Source organism: Oxyura jamaicensis, chromosome 2 (assembly GCF_011077185.1).
Source record: "Oxyura jamaicensis isolate SHBP4307 breed ruddy duck chromosome 2, BPBGC_Ojam_1.0, whole genome shotgun sequence".
NCBI lineage: Eukaryota > Metazoa > Chordata > Aves > Anseriformes > Anatidae > Oxyura > Oxyura jamaicensis.
In genome coordinates this window covers 146,645,260-146,660,630 of record NC_048894.1, presented here as the reverse complement: position 1 = coordinate 146,660,630, position 15,371 = coordinate 146,645,260, and the positions used below count along the sequence as shown (strand labels likewise).

Here is a 15,371-nt window from a genome sequence, read left to right as displayed (position 1 = left end):
CCGGGCCGGGCCGGGCCGGGCCGCCCGCCGCCTGCCGGGCGGAGCGGCTCCGCCCCGCTCCCTGCGAGGGGAGGCTGAGGCACCGCGGCCCGCCGCTGCCCGGCCCTCCCCGCTCAACCCTCCCGGGGGGCTGCGGGGCGCCGGGAGGATGCGAGTGGGCGCCGCGGGCGGCGAGGCGAGGGCCCGGGCGGCCGGCGGCGCTGGCACTCGGCGGCTCACCGCCCGCCCCGCCGGGAGCGCACGACTCGGGGAGACGCAAAATGGCGGCGCGGCCGTGAGCGGCGGCGGCGGAGGCAGGCAGGCAGGCGGGCGGCAGGCACGGGGCTGAGGGGGCGAGGCGGATCCGGGCGGCGACCCCAAGCGGCGACGGGAGACCCCCGGCCGGCCTCGGGGAGAGGGCGAGGCGTTCCCTCGGCCGGCCCTGAGGAGAGGGGCGGCTCCGAGCCCCCCTGAGAGGGGAGCCGGGGAGGGGGGAACGGGGCGCGGTGGGGCGGCAGCGCCCCGCCCGTCGCCTCCTCCTCATTGTCTGGCGGCGGCCCCCGGGGGCCTGGGATGCCTCGGGGATAAATCCGGGTGTGACAGAGCTGGGGGGGAAACGGGCAGGGCGAGCAACTTCGCTTTCCATGCCTTGAAGCGGGACGGAGCCATCCGTGACCGGGCTCCCCCCGCCTCGGTGTGGCGGTGGGAGAGCAGCGGGGCCATGTCCCCATCCCTGCCGGGGGGTGTCGGGGTGTCGGGGTGCGCTCTGACGCTCGGCTCTCCCCTAGATGATGTGCAGCACTGGAGATCGGCAACTGCTCGGATAAGGCGCATAATGGAGGCAGTTGTGGGGCTCTGAGAGGGAGCGGAGCGTCTGCGGTTGTCAACGCTGGCTGGTAGGTGCTCGGGCTCCACGTCGGGGCCGCTTTTGCTTCCCGGCGGGTTGACGTGAGGATGGAGGAGTTTTACTTCGTGTCTGTCATGAGAAACGATAAAGGCTGAGGTGTCGGTCCACGAGCCGGGATAGACGCTGGGAGAGGTGCCGCTTGGTTGCCAAAGAGAGACGAGCACGGAGAGCGCGTTGGGGATGTCAAAGTGCATGCAAGCACTGTATAAATAAAAAGTGGGCTTTGTTATGAAACTTGTTACGTGAACACAAACATTCTGCTAAAGGTAGAAATGAGAGAGGAATTTTGAAAGCTGCGCTGCTGGTTTTAAGCAGCAGTCTGTTTTCTGTGTGTGCTTGCTCAGAGGGATTTCATGCGCAAGAAGCTCGTGGGTACTTAGAGAAACCCGGTCCAGCTGTTGGGAACAACCTGTACGAGGCGAACCCTGGGACCCAAATACTGTAGGCCCTAAATCAAAACCTCTCTGAACAAGCAGGCATCATTTAGAAAACCCATTTGTTCCCGTCTTTAAACATTGCCAGCAAGGCAGTCTCGTTCAGTTATACTGTTAATTGAATTCCCCAGAGCTCGTTAGAAGGAGATGCCATTTTTTATAACCGAGGTGACTGACTGCTAACTTCAGGCTAGCGGTCCTTGTGGCTTTCCTCAGCTGAGAATCCCTCTGCATTTTGGTAATGTACCTGTGCCCTGTGCTTGTTTAACAAAGACAAGTTTGGGACATAACAGTTTGAGGTAGGGCACGCGTTTGAGGTAGGGCACGCATTCTCTTTGTGAGGCATGCTTTCCTACTCTTCTAATGCTTCTGATGACTCTTCTGGGTTCTCTCCTCTCTCGCAAGGCCCTTGGTGACCTGTGCGTGCTTCAGCTGCATCCAGCGTTCCGGTGGCTAGCCTTAATTGTTGTCATTTATCTCTGCTGGTTATTATTGGAAAAGACAATGTTTATTGCTGCGTGTCCATGTGTCGTTGGAGACTGTTAGAGCTGGCTTTTGAGCTGTTCTGCCTTTTGTAAATTTCTCCATACTGAAGAATTTCTGTCAAATGATGGACTTCGTACTGTAGTTAGGATTCCTTTTGTTCCTAATGTACCAAAAAGGCTGTGTCCTTGTGTCTTTTGCTTCCCTTAGCAGTTTGTGGCGTTTCACTTAGGGTTATTACAATCCTTAAGGTATTTTTTCACACAGTCACTTACAAAGTCTGAGGGACAGGAATATATATATATATTTAATCGCCATTAACATAGGTGGCCTTTTTGTTTGGATGTGACTTTTGAATTCAAAAAAGTCTTACTTCAGAGATCTATGACTTGTTTAAATCTGATGCTTTCTCCAAGTTTGAGTTGAGAATTTCTTCCATCTTTAGGAAACTGACTTCTAAAGCAGCACGTCAGTATAAACTCTTTTCCTAATTCTGTTTGCACGTAATAAATATAATCGAGGCATACTCACTTGCGGCTAAGCTATGGCTAATCTTTATTTCTATGGTCAGTTTCTCTTTGTGTGTCAAGGCTGAAGTCTAGCTGAGAATTCCCCTGTGCCAAATGCAGTATTTTTATATTATGAAATTAGCTTCTCTAATTTTTAGAAATCCCGAGCCTGTTGCAAAATTGACAGAATGAGCTCTCCGGTGTCTGTTTAATACAAGTCCTATGTGATAACAATTTTGGGGTCACGAAGGGAGGGGACGTTCTGACCGCTTTTAGCTGAGTGCGGGAGGGCCTGGACATGCTGTTCCCTTCTGTGAGTTAACGGTCGGTATTCTCTCTCCGTCCTGTGCTTTAGACGTGAGGTCACTGATCCATGAATGCCCAAGATGGTTTGCCTCTGAGTTGCCGGGGACTTGTAAACAAGTGATGCAATTTTCCGTGTAGCACCGTTTCCCCCTCTTCCCTTTGTTTCCTCGGTATTTCCCAAACAGGTAGCACTATCAGTCAGTGTTCACGTCACATACCTGTCCCGCTGCAGGTCACTCGTATCACCTTTGCCGAACGTGTGCTCGCAGGAATCCAATCTTGTGGTGTTATTACTTAACTTGCTGGTACTGTCACATCAGGCATTAAAGGCGCTTCCTCCTGCAGTCTATACGAGGGACGTGATTACTTAGGTTTTCAGCATCTTTATTGTTATTAGTATTGTTAATTCTGATTTTTCATCTTTATTGCAATTCATCATGCTAGGTTTGTTTGTTTTTGTTTTGTTTCGGTTGGTTTGTGGTTTCGTTGTTGGTTTTTGGGGTAGTTCAGGGCCTCCTGAAATACTCCAACCACTTTGCTGCATAAACAGTTGTTTCTTTTTCTGTGGAGGTGGGAGCCACCAAAAATGCTACACTTCCTGATCCTGTACCAGCCAGATGGCATTTCGTAATGCTGCGCCGTGCATCCCTTTAGCTGATGGTTCATTTCCAGTTCTCTTGTCTTTCTGTCAGGGAGCTGGAAGGAACCACACCAGGTCCACTCGCCTCTTCCTCGTACCCTTCAGAGTTCGGTGGGCTGCAATGTGTTGCGTGAAGCAGGATCTCTGCTTCCAGGGGATCCTTTCTAACCAGCTCTGGAAGTCAGCCCAAAGCAAGCACAATGTCTGCTGTTGTCGTTTGTGGGAAGTTGTGGACCACTTGCCTGTCCTTAAGGGCTTTGAGGGCACGGTGATTTTTGAAGTTTGATAGAATTTGGTGACAAAAGAGCGTGATCGAAAGGGGGCAAGGACAGGAACGTGGAGTGGAGCACTCACTGTGTTGTTGAAGATGCAGGAAGGGCAGCATCACGCTCCGGCACAGAAACTGGGAAAAGTGCTGAGCAGTAAAAGAGGAGCAGATACGGCTGGGTGGGAGAACGTGAAGGGAAAAACAGGAGAGAGCTCTGAATATGTTGCTACTAGTTCTTAAAGATCTTGGAGGCAGATCAGGGAGAACTTAGCGGTGCAAACACCCTTTGGAAGTTTAACTTCTGCTTGCACCTATCAGGTCCAGAAGAGGTCACTTCCAAAAAAAAAAAACAGGCTTCCATTTGCATTTGGAGCTATTCAGGAAAGTCACTTGGTGTTGTAGCTTCACGCTGGGCGACGTGGCCTTCCCCAGTGGCACTTTGCAGGCTGCTGCTCACCTTCCTGTCCCACTGGTCTTGGTTGAAGGAATTTCACGTGTGGCCAGGGGGACCCGCAGCTTGAAGTCACTGCTGGAGCGAGCCTTGGAGGCTGGCAGATCCGTTTGAGTGGTGGGCAGACAGGGCTGTGTAATGAGGCGTGCACAGCACCAGCCCTCGCTCTTTGGCAACACCGGCGTCGTTCTGCGAGCGGTGCCAGCACCAAATTCCCCCCAGCGGGCAGGAGGACAGGAGGGAGCTCTTGAACTTTGTCATGGTTCTGGTAAAAGCTGCACGTGTTCAGCGCCCTGAATCTTCAGAGCATCTCTCGAGCCACATACGGTGGACCAGAAATAGCTGCCAGATTATGAGTGCTGTGACTTAGGCACACGGTTTGTGTAGGTTTTAAGGCTTGATTATATGGCTCGTTCATAGGTTGGGAGTCTTAGGATTTTGATGTTGTCTTACCTTAGAAAGGTGCTGAGAACTTTGTAGAGGTAAAGGTGTGTTTGTGTGGTCCCCGGCCGTTTTGGTGGAGGTGTCTAAGCTTGGCCTGCGTAAAAATTGAAGTATATTGGCCCAAGGAGAACGTGGTACTAATGGGATTTTGTTCCTCCCCGTGTTGCAAGGGAAAGACACACTTCGTATGTCAGCGTGCCACTGCATTTAAAACTCTCCCAAAGGATCTGTGCTTGAGTGTCAGGCTGGGACAAAATGAGATCTGGGCATGTTGTATGTCCTAAAAAGAGTACAGGGGAGACAAGTGGGAAGGAGTCAGGCAAGAAGAGCCACTAGTTTGTGGGGTGTAGAGGGGCTGGGGGTTAAACCTTACAGCTGTGGGCTTCTGCAGAAGGTCACAATTCCTGCTAAATCTTCAGAATACTTTAAAAACAGGAAAATACTGCCTTTTTTTTGGTGTACATATAGGTCAGCTGCCATCAGCAGCATCTCTTGGAGTCAAGGGTGCTGCGCAAAGCAGGGTCGTGTCTGGAGTAGCCGGGCACTTGGCAGCAGTCGCAAAGGGAGCTGAGCGAAGCCCGCCTGACAACTCAGGGGGTGCTGCTTCTCAGCACGATTCCCAGCAATTTGAAACACATCTGTAGCCGGGGTGGAAGTTCTGGAGCATTCAGCACTGCGCTGCCACCAGCCTCGTTTGTGGTGTTGAATATTACGGCTCCCCGTCCCGCACACATGAGGATGAGGACTGAGGAAGGCTCACCCTGCCCGCAGCTTTGTGCCAGGTCAGCAGTTCTTTGTGAGGGGAACTCTGAGGAGCTGGTGCCTCTGGACAGCACCTGTTGGTGCCGTGGGTATCTGGTTAAGTGTGATGCAAACCCACTCAACTCTGCTCCTTGTATCTGGTGAATGTTTTACAACTTCTGCTTCTTCACAGGTTTTACTTAAATTCGGTGGAGGAGGCTGTGGCTGAGCAGAGAACTACTTTTTTTTTAATTTCACTAACAGGAATCATTTACGATGGAAGGAGGCTTTTTTTTTTTGGTTAAAAAATGATTACAGCTTTGGGTGTTTGCCCTTACAGTCCACAAACATTCCTTTTAAACCTGACTCTTGGCAGGTAGGTTTTCTTAATTCGCTACTTCTTGGATTCCACCAGGGGAAAAAGAAGGCCTTGCTAATATTGGTTGGTTGTTTCCTTTTGGAGGAAGGAGGGGAGAGTTGAGAAAACGAGTAATGAAGTAAAATAAACGTGCTCTGTGGAAACATACTGAAGAAATAGACAGGTGTGCACATTCTTAGGAATACAGAATGTAAATCTCCGTGTATGTATTTAGAGAGATGTGTTCTCACTTAGAGAGGTCCATTTCTGGACCTAATCCTGATGAGGCCGGTATCTGGGGGTTACGCGGGCTGTTCTGAGCAGGGTTCTCCCTACCAGGGGAGCTGCATGGAGCTGAGTCCTGAGAGAGACGGGCCGAGTGTGAGGAGCTTGCTGGAGGCTCGGGGCTGCCGAGTGCCACGCACCAGAGCCGCTTCGCTGCGCTCCTCTGTGTGGAAAGATTCAGTCATTTCCACCCAAAGCGAGGAAATCAAAAGCTCGGTCAGCCATTTCATTTGGAGATACCCCGCCCTCCTTAAGCAAATATTAAAAAGGAAAATGTAGGTTTGGGCCCTCGCCTATCCCGGTGACCTCCACGGATTCGGTTGATGCTTGTGACTGGGATCAGGGCAGGCTGTCTTGTGCAAAATACAAGTTACCTTTTTTTCAATTTCGGTAGAGGAAGTTATAAGGTTGATGTAGTCCCTTTGATATGTTATTTAACCCACTAACTGCCCAGGAAGGAAGGAGTCTGCTTAGTTTACCTTTGTCCTAGATTCAGTTTTAATATCTCATGTTTAAATGGGGGGGGGGGGGGGGGGCTGATCTTTATTCTTAATGATTCATGCTGCCTCAAAGCACAGTGGTTTCTACTTGTGTGCTGCCTTTCCCACTGGGGGATGCAAACAAAAGAACAATAATTTCAGACTCCTCCTTCAGTTTCCAAGAGAACCTTAGCTGCTCAGGGATAGCTCTGAATTTTAAAAGCATTTTTTTTCTTCCAAATTATGTATTGATTGCACATAAAATAGCAGGACTGTAATATGCAATTTAAAACAAATGCACGATGGTGCTCATTTGCTTTTAATGCTCCTTTTTTATTTTGTTTTGTTTTCCAGCAGAAAACAAAAAGTGGATTCTGTTCCCATAAGCCAGTCTTGCAAAATCCGCACAAACATTTATTAGTCTAGACACAAAATATTCTCGCCCGGCCTCAGCCTGACGATGGCAAAAAAAAAAAAATATAATAAAAAAAAGGCAAGCTAATATTGTACTTGGCTGTCAAAAGGGAGGGGGGGAGTCATGCCCCAGGCTAGTGAGCCAGTAACATTTTGCTGGGGCTGCCTACAACAACAGATGCATCCAATTCCCCTGGGCTTCCAGGCCTGCCTATTCTCTTATGCTAAACTTGGCCACTCACAAACATTCTCTCTGAGTACCACACCCCGGTCTTATCCTGGACTCTTTTGATTCGATTTAATAATGGCACTGGGCATGTTCCTCTTTACCAGGCCTTCTCTTCTCCTCCAAAAATCATTTAACTAATTCGTTGATTCACAAAACATTCAAAATAGGTGGGATCTGGGGTAGCTGGTAGAAATCAGAGGGGTTTAAAATAGGCGATGTGGCCGCAGTTTAAATCTGCAGGAAGGGAGCATCGATCTACGTGGTTTATCTTGGGCTGCAACTTTCATAAATAGCAAATGCTTCTCCTTGCTCGCTGTTGCGGCAGTGTGCAGACTTTTGCTGAGTTAAAGGGATAAATTACATCTCTGTGTGTTTATTTTATCAGGCCTTTACCTCAGCGCTCACGTGCTCAGGCTACCGGGTTTTATGTTTTGTCATTTTCTTAGAAAATGGAGAATTATGCATATCCCGGCTTTCAGCTGAGCAGTTCCTGTTACTCCCGATTTGTGTCAGGCTGCGTTTGGTTGGAAATTAAAATTGAATTGAAAATTCCCCTAAACAGCATAACGTGTCTGTATTATTAATTAAACCAGTGTAAATACGTAGAATACCTAAGAAGACATTGATTCGAGCATGACCGTGTTTTTTAAAACCTACAGAGGAGGCAAAATATGATATTTGTACTTAGTGGATTCAGCGTATTGCTTCTGTGGGGACAGATCCATGCCTTAAGATTTTCAACCTGGTAGAGCTCGTGCTCGAGCCTTAGAAGGAAATGTTACGTAGGCAATAAAACGTCCTGCTTTTTCAGGGAGGACACTTCCTAGGTCATTCAGAAAAGTTCTTCGGGCTTCACTCAGCGCAACTCTTACAAAGTGAATGCCTTCCTAGAAGGTTGGTCACTGATGGCCACTCATCCCGTGTTTTCACTAAGAAAAAGTGAACTGGAGTAGTTTGTTTTCTGCAGTCCACTTCTTCACTCCCTGCTGGCGCTGGCCAGCAGAGGTGAGCGACTGTCAAGAGGAGCCCAAACGTCCCTGGCAGCTCCAGGACACGGGGGAAGGACACAGCCCCCTGTGCTGCCTCGCTCAGCGCCTCCCAGACCCGAGCTGCTGATCGCAGCCAGGAGGGCAGGGTGCATTGTGGAAGTGAGGCTCACGGTCAGAGTTTGGGGCGTGGGTCGGGAAGGGATCTTAATAAGGCTTTGAATTCGCAGCTTTGAATGTGAATTTGCAGACCCACGTTTAGGTGAGCCCAGAGCAGCGTGGGGAGGCATCAGGCTATCGCTGGGCTCCTCGTCTGGCGGCGCTGGTGAAGTGAGACAAGTCAGACGCTAAGTGCAAGCCTCCCGCTCCCACTGCAGTGAGCTGGGGTGCTTGTTCTGGCCTGGTGGCTCTCTAAGCCCCCCTGTCACTCCGTGGTAACTTGAGCACGCCGTCTGACTCCCTCAGGTGATCCTCCTTCCACAGCCGGCCTTTTATTCTGCATGTTATGCTTGGCAGGCTCTGCATTCCCACGTCTTTCACCCCTTTTGTCACTGGCCCCGTTGGCAGTGAGCGGTGTTTGTGCGCCCTGGGAACGTGTGATGGTGGGGAGAGGGGGATCAGACCTCGCCGCGCAGGATAAAACGCTCTCTCCTGCAGAAAGCAGCAGGAGCATCCCAGCAGCACGGTACGGAGCCCAGCGGGAGGCTGGAGTCAGGGTACTGCTGCAAATAGAAATGCCTTGCTGTCTGCAGAGGTTAACTGGGTATATAACTGGGTATATACTACGTGGTGCAGACGTGCGGAGAGCGTTCCTGCAGGCAGCTCAGTCTGCCCTCCTTTTTAGCTGAAACATCCCCAGATTCTAGGGGAAAAAATAATAGAAGGGACTTGTGGAGATCGTCTGGTCCTGCCTCCTGCTCTAAGTGAGGTTAACTTGCAAATTACATAGGGTTGGTCTGGGTCTTGCCGAGTTTTGCAGTCTTCCAGGGATGGAAATTTCATAAAAGTTGCCAGCAGATCTCCTCGACCTCTCTGGACAGCTGCCTGCAGTCCCCAGCCGGCGTGGAGATGCCGTTGCTCCTCCATCGCCCCAGGAGTGGTGGGTGATCTCCAGGAGCTTGCTGAGGGCATGCTGGCCTTGCAGCGAGGTGGAGACAGACCTGAGCCAGCCTCACAGCTTCTCCTGGGTCCTGGCAGAAGTTCGGTGCTGCACCGGGACTGCTGGCGTGAATGGCAGGGACTGAGCCCCCTCCATACGGAGAGGGCAACTCAGGTGTGGTGCCGGTGTTGTGAAAAGTGCTGCTGCCGACCCGTGTTGGTGGGCTCAGGCCAGAGGATGACATCCTGGAGAAATTGCAAGCATCGCCCAAAAAACACATCCCCCCAGTTATAGAGGAGTCTGCCAGTAGGGCCTAGGTGAATTCTGGTTCGGTTTTGTTAATTCAGCTTACAGTTGTAAAGCTGACGTGTGGCACTGGGAGGCACCTTCAAAAACATCTGAAATGTCAGCTCCAGAGTCACATTTTTGACTTCCAAGCAAGGAAGCAGATCTTGTGACGAAGACAATAAAGGACTTTTTGTGCCCTCTGCAGTCTTTGACCTTCGCCTGAAGCGGCAGCAGACCTAGGATGCTGGAGGCAGCTCTGAGCAGGGCGCGGGGTGGGACGCGGGTGGCTCCGGGGTGTGCAGAGGAGGTGCTGAGGAGGTGCTGTGAGCACCAGCCCGCAGTGCCCTGAGTGGTAGAGGAGGCTCTGGAGAGGAATCGCAGCCTGGATGCTTCAAGACTTCATCTTGCCAAGTGCTGAGCTGGGTCCCTGCAAGAGAATCTTGTTATTTTCCCCCCAAGTGACACTCCACGTACGTGCTTTCTCCCAGAACGCTGGCTTCTGCAGGCACTGGATTATGCACCTGGATCAAGTATTTGGGATCTTTTACGAGCTACCTGAGCCTCAGGTCTGTGTCCTGGTATATTCAAGTCCGTGTGCGCATGTGGAGTGTGTAGCAGAGCGTGTTGGTGTCACCTGGCGAGTCCGTTGTAAGTCCTTGTTTCCACTTTCTTCTGATCTTTGAAATGCCAATTTCTCACTTGTTTCTGTTTGAAGGCTGCTTTTGTTCTCCGGGCCTTGTATTTGGGGGAACATCCAGCTGGTTCGAGAGCAAAACGCGAGAGCGACGCAGAGAAGAGAGGCGCTCTCCGTGCACAAACCCTGTCATCGTTCTTTTTCTGAGCAGCTCTGTGCCTTGGGGATCCGACATAAGAACTTGAAATTTGGCAAGGCTCTAGCCTGAGGTCTGACAAATGAGTTCTGCTGTTTAAAGAAAAGAAATTGGCAGAATTATGAGTCACAGTTTATCGCCACCTCTCTGTATCCAAGGTAGGATTTGCAGGGTATTTTGTTACCCGCTCTCGATGTGCTTTTATGCCTGTCACTCGCGCTTGCAGGCTGCCTTAAACTGCCGCTGGTAAATGGATTCTCCTCCTCCCTCTGTCTGGGTCGTCACCCCGGCGTGCACCAGCGCGGTGTTAAGCTCCTGCTGCCGTTGCTCCTGCCAACACCGCTGGCCTGGCATCAGGTAGAGAAGCACCCTTACGCCCCAAGACCTAGTCCCGCTTATTTAAGGACGAGCAGAGAGCTCCCCAGGCTGCTAATTGCCATCGAGCTTTCCTCTCGCAGCCGCTTTGAAATCTTTCCCGTGCGACGAGGGCACGTAGGGCTGGTGGGAGGAGGAGGGAGAGGAGAGGCAAGCTGTGCCGAGCTGTGTCACCTCGCACAGCGCGGGGGCTCCTGCGTGCCACGAGCCGTGATGAGAGGATGAGTCGGGCTGGCTGGCGAAGGAGGGACCATCTGCAGGGCTGCAGCTCTCCTTCCCGGCAGCGCTGAGAGGTGCCTGGGGACATGAGCTCCCGAAGTGAACGGAAGGTTTTGTACTTCCAGCCCTACGCCAGGGCCTGGGAAAGCTGAGGTCTCTAGAATTTTTTTCAGCTTAGGGAAAAAAAATAAAATGGAAGTTGAAAGGAACATTTTGTGAAACAGTGCCTGTGCCAGATTTTCGTTTTAAAGGAGGAAATCCCGGGGGAACAAAACCTTTTGTTTTGGTGTTTTAAGGAGAAACTTTTTTGATTAAACAGCTTTTGAAGTGAATCAATTTTTACCGTTACATTTTTTAAAAGCCGATATGGAACAAACATTTTGGGGGTTGAATTAAATGTTTATTCAACCCAAAACGCGCTCCACAATCTTTTCAGGTCAATAAAGTTATTTCCTCTTCCTTCCCATTTCTCTGTGTAACAGCACAGCAAGCAAAACAAAACAGAGCTGTAACTATGCAAAAAAAAAAAATCCATCTCTTAACTCTGCCACCGTTCTGTTGGCTAAGGTGAACATTTACATCAGCGATCGTGGCCAGCCCTGATCCTTTAAAGAACAACCACGTCGGGTGCTACAAGCTCTGGGTGCTCACCGCCTGAATTAAACGCGCTGGAGGTCCAAAAATCAAGACCTGCCTGTGTAAAGTTACGCTGCCCAGATGAGCAGGTGGGGGAAAATAGGTTTGAACTGAGATTTGCTTTTATTCTGGAGCCATAAGCAGTAATGCCCCCTGAACTTTGCAGGTAATGAACAACAGAAGGAGGTGGCTCCGTAAAACCAAGTCCTTCGCCCTCCTCAGCTAGCAGCAGCAGTGGCAGCACCCGTCAGAGCAGAACAGGCTGCGCTGAGCTCTGCGCAGAGTAGTTCTTGATGTGGGTACAGCAACGCAGAGTGACTGGTAATGGTTGGGGGCAGGCTAAACAAACGACTGGCCATTCCATATCGGTGTGGGTTAACTGGGAGCTGTAAGGAGAAGCCAAAACAAAGCTTTCTGGGCTGAGGAGGATTGCAGACACCTACTAACCTCGGTGATTTTAAAAGTTGGAAGCAGGATCCTTTCCTCAGACTTCTCCTGAGCCACTCTGTTTGGGAACACCCTTCCAGTTCCATTCCGTTTGGGTTTCTGTTGCTTTTTTTCCTCCCTTTTTCCCTCATGCTGGATAGAAATGTCATACAGCAAGCAGGGAAAAATGACTTTTCATAAAGCACCTGAGCACACGGAGAACACTTTCTGTAATCTCATTTCTTGCGACATCAGCTGCTCTTGTTTGGGGCATGGAAGGACGAGGTGGGCAAAACCTTAGTCCTCGAGATGTGTTCTTTTATTTGTTTTCTGCTGTCAGCCATATATCTTTTCCTCCTTAAACTTCAATCAAAGAGGCAGCACTTAGGAAACATAGAAATCTTTATCCAGATCTGCTACAGAGACAACTTTTAAGTGTTGAATTCCACTTTGGAGAGTAAATCTGTCCTAATACAATTATTAATGAATTGGTATTATTAACTGTTTGTGCTCTACTTCTGAAGAGCAGTGTCCTGAGCAATTGCCCGCTCAGAGGTAAAATATAAGCTCCTGGGCCTTTGAAAATGTGTGCCTGCACTTATTTTGGTGTTATTTTCCTGGGAAAATACCATGGGCTGGTTTTGCTAGGAATGTCAATTGTATGAAGATCTGAGGTAAGATTACAAAAGGGCATTACAGCAGCAAATGTCTTGGGGGATGAAGTGCAACTACGTGCAAGTTTTCCTCCAGATTCTTCCACTGAAGAATCATGGAATGGGTTGGGTTGGAAGGGACCTTAAAGACCACCCGGTTCCAACCCCCTGCCCTGGGCAGGGACACCTCCCACCAGCCCAGGCTGCCCAAAGCCCCATCCAGCCTGGCCTTGAACACCTCCAGGGATGGGGCATCCACAGCTTCTCTGGGCAGCCTGTGCCAGGGCCTCACCGTCCTCTGAGTGAAGAATTTCCGCCTTGTATCTAATCTAAACCTACCCTCTTTTAGTTTAAAGCCACTACTCTTGTCCTGTCACTACACACCCTTGTAGAATGTCTCTCCTTGTCTTTCTTAAAAGCCTCATTTAAGTACTGAAAGGCTGCAGTAAGGTCTTCCTTCTCCGGGCTGAGCAACCCCAGCTCTGTTTCTCTGTAGGAGAGGTGCTCCAGCCCTCTGATCCTGTCCGTGGCCCCCTCTGGCCTCGCTCTGGCAGATCCATGTCCTTGTGCTGGGGGCCCCAGGGCTGGGTGCAGGACTCCAGGTGGGGTCTCACAGAGGAGGATCGCTGCCTCCCTGTAACCCGCTAAGGATTCGGCAGGCTTTCTGGGCTGTACGCACACGCTGCTGGCTCTTGTTGGGTTTTTCACCCGCCGTACCCCCAAGTCCTTCTCCGCAGGGCTGTTCTCAATCCCTTCATCCCACAGTTGTTACCAGTGTCTTCGATGCTGGGCTGTCGACTGCAGCTCTCTGGCTGCAGCCATCCAGCCAGAAACGCAGCGTTTGACGTAGTACAAACACCTGGAATGCTTCACGACAAAATAACTTGCACAACGGAGTTCCAATGTCATAGCGAGATGGAAAAATACAAAAATAGGGTCCAGATAGGAATAGAATATCTTAATCTTTGCTCATGTATTTGATTCGAAAGTGTTTAAGGGATCAAGCCAAAGCAACCTGTGAACCACTAGGGATAGTCTTTAGGAGGTGATGGAGGATGAGGGATGGTCTCAGGGGACTTGGGGCAGGCAAACAAAATACTTGGTCTTAAATGAGGGGGAAAGGCATGAGCAGCGGGGGAGAACACGCAGGGGATTTCAGATCAGCTAACAGAAGCTTTGTTCCCAGAAAAATACAGGAAGAATTTACTTTTAATAAAGTCTGTAAGCACCTAGAGAACAAGATTTTATTTTCTTTTAAAAACAAGCAGAATTGTCAAAAAAACAACTTACCCCAAGCAAACCTGCATTCGTTCCGTGTTAGTGGAATCAGCCTACTGGAACGGGATGTTGCAAACTCTCCTGAAGTCCAAATATACGTGACAAGGTCGCACATGGCATCCTCGTAAGCAGAACAGGAGAGGTGTTTCACAGGAACTTAAGTACAGGGGGTGCATAATTGCTTTGATCTACTGCTCGAGTGTGAGTTGTCGTAATTCCCCGGTAAACTGAAGGAACGTAATCAGGCAGCGTGCTGCAGCTGCAGCAATCCCATTAGTAACTGGTACAGGGGTTTCTGGAAGGTTTGCAGGGGATGAAGGGCTGGGAAGGGTTGCAAACATCTGGCTTTGTTGGGATTTGAGAATAGTGAATGCTGTTACAGCTCTGAATTAAACAGGGTTTTAAAATCACCATGTCCTTTTAAAAAATTGTGCAGTGAGAAGGGTGTAGATGCGGCTTTCTTCTGAGACCTGCTTGCGTTAAAGAAACATGTTGCTCGGTCAGCAGTAGAGGGCTGGGACGGTCTGCCTGGACACGGTGAGCAAAATCAAGCACAGGAGCCAGGGCTGTTACAGAGATTTGGCTCCCAGGGCACAGGGGATGCACTTGCACGCGGACTTGTAGGGTTATAGGCAGCTGGGTAAGTGAGGGACTGGGGAAAACGCTTATTGATCTGTTGGTCAGGGTTCACATTTTGTTCATGATCTCAGGCCTTATCTCGAGCATGCTTCAACGCTGCGTGTCAGGTCAAACATTGCTTCCCCTTGCGCTCCGGGCCGCCCCACGGCGTGACCCTCAGCGAGCCCCGTGCTCGTTGGGCTGCCCCGTGAGCCGGCCCTGCGTTCTGCTCGGCGCACGGGGCACTGCAAAGCACCTCAGGTCGCGTCAAACTGCAACTCCAGCCAGCTCTGCTGGCTGCTAAGTAGCTTGTGACAACTGGCATTTCTGGCATTTCGGAAATTTTACTCAAGATCGCAGAAAAATTAGGTAATACCACCCAGCTCTTCCCCAGGAGAATTGCCCAACATTGCGTCTTGGCAGTTGCCTGTCTTTTGTGAAGAGCCCTCCAGCCCCGCAGAGGAGTGGCACAGTTAATGATGCTCTACCTCTCGTCCCTCAGGGCAGGGAGACAAATGGATCCATTTAGCTCAGCTTTGTGGCTTTCTCGCTGCAAAGATAAATGAGAGGGTCTGCAGTGCACGCTTTGTATATTCTTTAAAATAAATATCCTTTACACCTCTCTGCAGTTTTACAGATTGCCGGCTTGTCGAAGGAGGGCAGCTTTCAACACTGTGAAATAAATACGATCCTGGAATGATGATTACCTGAGATTTATGGAGCGCTGCCGGTGTCCTTAATGCTGTGTAACCCTATCCTTGGCATCAGGAGCCTGTCGTCCTGGGCTGCACGCTCCGGGTGTAGGCAGAGAAGCAGTGCAGAGAGATTTGGAGGGTCACTTAGAGGAACTTGGGGAAGACTTTTGCAGAAAAGTGCAGTAAGGCACAGTTTCAAAAGGCGAGCTTACTGAGCAGCACCGTGTGATAGCTACAGATGAGCGGTTTTGTCTTTTGCCTAAAGACAAAATGCGAGGTTAGGAATTATTTACTAGCCACAGCCTCTGCTCTCCCCATAGTCAAGAATAAAGGGCTGTGTT

The 15,371-nt window shown here is 50.3% G+C and overlaps 1 protein-coding gene across 4 annotated transcripts in view; it reads left to right on the top strand.

Moving 5' to 3' along the window:
• ZHX1 (zinc fingers and homeoboxes 1) overlaps window positions 1-15,371 on the top strand; it is a 32,494-nt gene continuing 17,123 nt past the window's right edge. For 3 of the 4 annotated variants that reach the window (XM_035317398.1, XM_035317397.1, XM_035317396.1), the window contains exon 1: window positions 803-875. The gene's annotated coding sequence lies outside the window, so the exon portion shown is untranslated. Of the gene's footprint in view, window positions 876-15,371 lie in introns of all 4 variants that reach the window. The other variant, XR_004748156.1, reaches the window with a different exon arrangement.